The sequence below is a fragment of the Jaculus jaculus genome, chromosome 8 (assembly GCF_020740685.1).
Source record: "Jaculus jaculus isolate mJacJac1 chromosome 8, mJacJac1.mat.Y.cur, whole genome shotgun sequence".
Taxonomy (NCBI): domain Eukaryota; kingdom Metazoa; phylum Chordata; class Mammalia; order Rodentia; family Dipodidae; genus Jaculus; species Jaculus jaculus.
The window spans coordinates 19,010,349-19,018,508 of NC_059109.1; positions in this window are offsets into that span (position 1 = coordinate 19,010,349).

The window sequence follows — 8,160 nt, forward strand, 5'->3', positions numbered from 1 at the left end:
CGGAGCGCCCCGGCACCGCGCTTCCTGCCGCGCCTGCGCAGTGGCCAGCGACCCCACTGCGGTTAACCGCCGCAGCTCGGCGCCCTGCGCACAGCGCCCCCGAGCGCTCTGAGCGTGCGCGGCCGCCGGAATCCCCCCCCCCCGACCCCCCCGCCGCCCCGCGCGACTGCGCTCGGGCAGCCGGAGTTTGAGACGTCGACCAGGATTGGATGGCGCCGCCAGTGTTGAATGTCACCCCCGTTCCGATTGGTTAGATTCACGTACCATTTGGAGACAGGTGGAATCGAATTGGACCAAGGAGAAAAAGGGTTTGTTCCTGTCTCCCACCACGCCCTGATCCTAGATGTGAGTGCCAGTTTGTTATGATGAGGAAGTCCCTTCTGCTTTCGCCTGTGTAAGGAAGGACACTTTGAAACAGCCCCATTTACTGTTTAGAGCCAGTTTCTGCGTTACTGAGCCCTTTCGTATTTTTCTAATTAATTAATTTATTTATTTATTTTCCCCTGAGAAAGTGAATGAATGAACGAGAAAAATAAATGTGTGCGTCCCATCAGGCCACCTTGCAACTGCAAACGAACTCCAGACTTTGTGCATCTGGCTTTGTGTAGGCACTGTGGAATCCTTTTAACTGATGAGCCATCTTCTCAGCCCTATTTCATATTGATAAAATCACCTTCCTTTGGTCATCTCATCCAGACATTCATTCTGGTTCTAGAGTAAGGCATTATTAGATCCTGCAGTTCCAAATAAAAGTGAATTAGGATGTGCAAATCTGTTGTAATTTTGTCTTTTCACAGAGTTAAAAAAATGGAAATTTCTTTGGAAATATATGCATGTGAAATTGTATTCCTATCTTTAAGAGGATAACTAGTCAAACAGTTGAATAATGTAACTTTAAACTTACTAGCAGAAAGAAATTTCCAGATCTGTGTTTAACATTTGGGTTTAACATTTGCTGTTGTTGTTTGTTTGTTTGTTTGTTTCTTTTCATTTTATAGCTACATTGTCATACCAGAACTACCTGAAGTACTCAGTCATTGTTATATTTAACAAGAGTCTGGAAGTAGCTAAAGAGACCATTTGAATGTATTCTGTTATTAGTTTGTGTCTTGTTAATTCCAGTGTTAAGCCTCAAGGCTAGCCTGTGCATTGGAGAATCTGGGCTTCTTGAATCCACGGGCTGTTAGAACTGATGGTAATTATGGCCAAGGTTATCTTGTTCAACCCTAGAATCTGCCATGTCCGAATTTGGATGCTCACTCTGCCACTCCCTATCCGAGCCTTAACCTGATTGAACTCCCATTTCCTTATCTGCACACAGGTCCTTAGTCCCAAGCTCTTAGAGTTCTTGGGAAATAAATGAGGTAAAGCAAGTGAAGCACAGTATTTACCTATGGCTTTGGCCATCAGGATGATGGTGGTCCAAAAAATAAATAAATAAAAAAGGCAGAGTTGCGGCTGAGTTTATGTCATATGCCATTTGGCAGAAAAATTTTATGGCATTTGGGAGCTATGATTATTCTGCTTGTTCGCTTACGAGGGACATGATTACTTTTAAAGGTGGGCAAAATTATCACACAACTGACATATGTCATAAAGATAGCCGTTGGTCGACTCTCAAGAGAGAAAGAATATCTTTCTCACTTCTATTGCTTGTTTGGCTGGGTAAGATCAGTGCCTCATGTAGTGTGTTCCCCCAACCTTTAAGGTAGAGTGGTCAAGAACAGAGGGCCAGAGTGACACACCAGGACAGATTGGTGCCAGACTTTTGTTGCCACATTATATTTACTTTTTCAACCGTAACTTAAATCTTGTAGCACATAGATTTTAAAAAGAGGGATATCAATTATCTTGTGAAACAAACAATTCAGATGAACGGCATACTAAAGGTTGAAGTAGCAATTAGCAATGTCAGTCCTGTACCAGGTTCTTTCTAACTTTCCACTTGGCCGATAGCAGAACTGGCATCTGGTTCCTTCAGTGGTAAATTTGCTGCCAGCAGCTACAGGAACTATATGATGCATTTGTCATAGACACTGGGTGACTTGAGTAACGAACTATCCAGGTACCTCCAGCCCCATCTCCTTCATTCACTTTGACTGGAAAAATTAGTGTTACAAGTCCAACTCTAAGTCAGCAAAAAAAAAAAAAAAAAAAAAAAAGTATAATAATTATTCTTTATGCTAAACAGTGGACAGAAATGGTTTAACCCAAACTACTTTTTTTTTTTTTCCCTCAGTGGGAATGGGATGAAATGGATGCTTGGAAGTCCACCACAATGTTCATTCTCTTTTCATTGGAGGCATTTAATGATAAAAGAGAATGTTCCTATAACAAATTTTTTATTTCAAATAGGATTTTTTTTTTTTGGTTAGGCACAGACATTCTTTTATTTAGGTAGACAAAAGAAAAAAATCCATACACAAGTTTTTTTTGTTTTTTTTTTTTTTTTTTACTCTCAGCTTTTGAAGAGAGAAATTTATAAAGTAGACCCCTTGAACTGATTTATTAGAGACAGAAATGAATTGCTAGTCTAAACTCATTATTCACAAAGGAATGATGTGCCTGGACTCACACAAGTCCTAACTCGACTAAAGTCTTTACCTCCAGGGACAACAGCAGAAGAGTCATTTTCCTCCTGTGAACCAAACTTAACATTTAGCATTGATTCATTGACTCAAAAAATTCTTTTTAAAATCATATTCTATTTTCAACATTAAGCACATAGCTTTTTATGTGATGGTTTCCTTTTTGAAACTTCTAACTGTGATACCTAACTCATTGTTGGCAGGAGTTAGGTCAGAAGTTACAGGAAAAAGGTTTCAGAGAAAAAGCCACATCCTAGCCAAAACAAAACAGTTCCTGCTGACTGCTCAGTTGTAATTAAGCAACCACAAAACAGAAACTTACTTATGCATGGAATTTCAGATCCAAGAGAGACTATGTTAAGGTTCAGTTTCTAACAAATATTAGGAGTTAATGTAAAGAAAATATAACACAGGCTTTATTTTCGATTTAAGAGGGAAGAGGACCTTATGAGCGCTTTAGGGATTTGAAAGTTTATTTTATTTTATTTTGGTAAAAAGTTCATTTTTTGAAAATTCCCCACCTATCCCATTTTAATTGATGTTACATTTGAATAGCTTCAATCAGATAAGAATGAGATTCCACTACAATTGAAAACTATGAAAAAAAAAGATCTTGTATAACTCACTATGACAGTCTTCATTTTGTGTATTTTTCCAGATATTTAATAAACTGCAAGAAACAATACAAATGGTTTTGAGATATTTTTCTGAGGAGAGGTATGTACTCATTTCCAACCCCTAAAGGAAGGAAAATAAGACTCAATTCTTGCTCTCAGGGGGTTACTCCTGGAGAAAGTTGACTAGGAGAGTGCCACCCTTCCACGTCTGTCTGACCAGCCTTCTTACAACTATTTTGGTGGTTCTAACAGAAGACCACTCACTTCCATTCTGAGTCTGTGGCAGTAGAATGGGTGGAAGACATAGTTAACTTCTGTCATTCCCAGTGTGGATTCCCAAGCTGTTCTGCTGTTCGGCTGTTTAGCCCTAAACTGAGGACTTTCCGGGACATGGGATTTTTAAAATGTAATATCAGGGAATAGCAATCAAATTACAGTGAGTTAATCATCACTGGAGCCAGTCCCTGTCCGCCAACAGCAAGAAATTGTTCAGCGATGGGAATACGTGCCAGACCAAAACAATGCAATCCTGAAACTTCTGTCGAAACAGTTAGGAAAGGCAGTGTTTCAGCACAACTGCCAAATTAGTAGAATATAATCCTGTAGTCGCCTGTGCTCATCATTGTCACTGTAAGAGGAAAGACTACTGGAGATTGAAACCAAGGCAGTAGAAATCAGGCACAGGAGGAAGAGACTGGCCCAACACCTGAGGACATTGAACTCTTAGATCCATGGTTCCCTGAAGATCAATCACAACAGACATGACTCACTAAATTTTCTTTATGATTAAGTTGGTCAGAATTAAATTCCTATCACTTCTACCTGAAAGGCAAATGAGGGAACTAAAACCTCATGCTGGGCTGGAGAGATGGCTTAGTGGTTAAGGTGCTTGCCTGCAAAGCCTAGGGACCCAGATTTGATTCCCCAATACCAAAGTAGGCCAGATGTATTAAGCGGTGCATGCGTCTGGAGTTGGTCTGCAGTGGCTGGATGCCCTGGTGTGCCCATGCTCTCTCTTTCTCTATTTATCTCTCTCAAATAAATAAAAAGTTTTGAGGCAAGCCCTACAGACTGCCTTTTCTATATATGTGTGTGTGTGAGAGCGAGAGAGAGAGAGAGAATTGGTGTACCAGGGCCTCAGCCACTGCAATCAAATGCCAGACATGTGTGCCACCTTGTGTGTATGTACAACATTACACACTGTGTCACTGTGTCTGGCTTACATTGGACCTGGAGAGTTGAACATGAGTCCTTAGGCCTGGCAGGCAAGCACCTTAACCACTAAGCAGCCCTCAAATAAATAAAAATTAAAAAGCCTTGTATTCATCAAAGGCCATCAAGTGAGGCATATACTCTCAGAGAGTCCCCAAAGAGCAAGAGGTTACTACATTCATTTGCAGGAGTCAAGAGATGGACCTAGCTGGTATTGAATTCTTTTTTTGTTTTTAAATTTTTCCTTTGTTCATGGTAGGGTTTCACTGTAGCTCAGGCTGACCTGAAGTTCACTCTGTAGTCTCAGGGTGGCCTCAAACTCACAGCGATCCTCCTACCTTTGCCTCCCAAGTGCTAGGATTAAAGGCATGCGCCACTACACCCTGCTCTGGAATTAATCTTATAGATGGTTAAATGGCATAGTAATTTCCTATGACTGCCACAATAAATTACCACACAGTTAGTGGGAGAAGCAACACAAATTACTTAACTCTGATTCTGGAGGTCAGCAGTCTAGATTGGGTGAACAGGGGTGGTACCTAGATCCACTGACTAGCTTCAAAGCCAACACTGAAATAACTTCTGTGGTGGTTTCCCTCTCTCTCCAATAAATAAATAATTAAAATATTTTTAAAAATATAGATAATTTAATACTCTTAACAATATGATTAAAGGAATTTTGACCTAAAAAGTCCTCCCTTGGCCATTGCTAAAATGAGCATCTCACTTTGAGATGTATGCAAGTTTTAATTAAGTTCCAATGAATTAAAAGATGCTACTTAACATGTTTAATTATTTTCCCAACTTGTTGAAATACAGAACAGCTTGTGACTTCTGTTCAAAATATCCTAAAGCCCCCACCTAAAGATTTGCAAGCAGAAATCTCATGTGAAGTCTGAGAACTTCTGTTTTTCATAAGCCATTGGTGGCTCATGATCAAGTCTTTTCAGGAACCGTGGAGGGAGAGGCTGACTAGTGATCTTGTGTCTTGCTGGTTTCTGCTGTAGGGAGCAGCTGAAGGACACCATGGGGAATCCCAGACCTCTGAAAGTGCTCTCATATGAAATGTGGAAGCTGGTACAATGCAGAGAACCAACTTCAGCCAAGTAATTAAACAAATAAAAATAAAATGATATATATGTGGGCTGGAGGGATGGCCTAGCAGTTAAGACACTTGCCTGCAAAGTCTAAGGACCAAGGTTTCATTCACCAGTAAGCCAGATGCACAAAGTGGCACATGCATCTGGAGTTCATTCGCAGTGGCTAGAGGTCCTGGTGTGCCCATTCTCTCTCTCTCACCACTTTCTCTCAAAATAAATAAATAAATAAATAATTTAAAAAGATGTGTGTGACAGAGGTGATATGACTGAGGTAAGGTGCTATATTCTCCAAGGTAGGAGGCCAGACCAGGATAATAATTGAATTTTGAACTTATTGTTCATTCTTCTCTCTGCAAAGTACTTCACCTAAAGGTTTCATTTGGGTTTTAACAAGGTCCGAGGTGGTATGGTGGTTTCAGAGCTGAGGTCTGTAGAATTTGCTTCACTCTGACTGCTGTGACATTAGGGAACATTTTGCCATCATAATGACAACAGCCACTGACTCCATGGTCAAAGACCATGCTGTGTAATTGAGTTGCTTGACTTCATTAGTTAACAGTGTCGCTAAGAGCCTGGTATTGTAACAGAGCCTCTTGTACACACAAGGAAATGAAGTCCAAGATTGCCCAGCTAGTGAGTTAGCAAGAGCTAGCATCCAAATTCAGCCATGATGGACTTAGGGTTGAACTAAATTACTTCTATCATGCCTTCGAGTTCTGACAGCCTGTTAGTTTAAGATGCCCAGATTCTCCAATTTATTGGTCAGCCTTGAGGCTTGAAACTGGATTTATTTAATTTAACAAGGCACAAACTAATAACACAATGCATCTCAACCTACCTCGTTCCTGCAGCTGCTTCTAGACCTGGTAATGGTTAGATTCTATGATTTGGTAATGGTTAAATTCTAAGATTTTGACAAAGATTGGTTCTGACATCACTACTCCTATGTTTTAGCAAATGAGACATACAGCATGGCTTTTTATAATCATGGCCCAAATTCCCAGGTAATTTCACTTATGGCTTTGAACTACTTTGGTCTGTTTTAGGCTATCTTCCATCCCCAAAGAAAACTGTCCCTTCTTTGCCATGGCCTCCAGTAATTTTACCTGTCACAGATGCATTCTGCCCTATTTAAGTGCCTTAAGTGGTTTTGTTAGAAACATAGAAAATCACCTTTGTTCCAGGTACAGACACTCTAAATTCTTGGAACCTTTATTATAAAATAAGAAAAAAAGATATATGGGCTGGAGGGATGGCTTAGCAGTTAAGGCGTTTGCCTGAAAAGCCAAATGACCCAGGTTCAATTCCCCAGGACCCACATTAGCCAGATGCACAAGAGGGCACATGCATCTGGAGTTCATTTGCAGTGGCTAGAAGCCCTGGTGCGCCTATTCTCACTCTCTCCCTCTGACTCTAATAAATAAATAAAAAGAAGAAAAAGAAAAAAATTTAAAAAAAAAGATATACTTGTTCCATTGAACTTGTTTTTTTTTTTTTTTTTTTAAGAGATAAGCAGAATATTGCTTCTGGTGATGTTGTTTTATTAGAAGGAGTACAAAATTGGTTGGCAGTACTATAGTTGTGTTTTTGCTTTCTAAAGATGAAAGTCTACAAACAAGATGCCCTCATACTTGCCTAGTATGCACGAAGTCTTGGGTTGGATCCAAACACCCAAGATAGATAGTTGATATTGATGATGCTGATGATAGATAGATAGATAGATAGATAGATAGACAGACAGACAGACAGACAGATGATAGGTGCATGATAGGTAGGCAGGTAGATAGATAGATTGATTGATAGATAGATAGATAGATAGATAGATAGATAGATAGATGGAAGATGTATGGATGGGTGAATGGACAGATGGATGGGAGGGAACATTTTAAAGGGCTGAAGGTCACCACAGAGCAACCCATCCTACTTGTTGCCCAGGCGCAGGCTGCATTCTAACGTTCTTCAGACCATCCCAGGAGCAGACTAGCGAGCAAAGAATGCAACGGAGCAAAGTATTTGTCAGAAAGAACACCCCCTACTTGGAGGGGGCTGGTCCACTATTTATTTGTTTATGGATGTGACCTTCCTTTGCTAGCCTGTTCCCCAGGCCTTCTGGCCAATGTCATGTCATGTAACCACTTGCTGACAGGACTCTCCTGCCTAGCGTCAGGGCTGCCATCAGAAGCCACCCATATCCCCCAGATGGGCAACTTCCGTGCTAAGGACGTCCTAGCTTCCTAGCACCACAGCCTGCCTCCTGACATCACCCGCTTGCCATGTTGCTCCACAACTCGCTTCTCAACTAACTCCCCCACTTCCTGAGCCAGTCTCTTCTCCCTCCACCTCCGGCTTCTCCTCCTCCTCATTGGCTGGTCTTCACCAGGCCACCAGGCAGAGCTTTGCACTTAGAAATCGCCGCTCGTGGTTCAGCTGGTCTGTTCTCACACGTGGTCTCTTGTCTCTTTCAGACTGACTCTCTGCTACCTATGGTGGCTCACAGTGGCCAGTGTCATCTGCTCCAAGTATTTCCTTCCAGATGTATCTCCTCACACACATTGCCCAGGACACACAGGCCTGTAATGCTCATTTCTGTTTCAGAAGTTTGGCCCTCATCCCACGATTGAATGGCCTTGTATGTGAAACTTC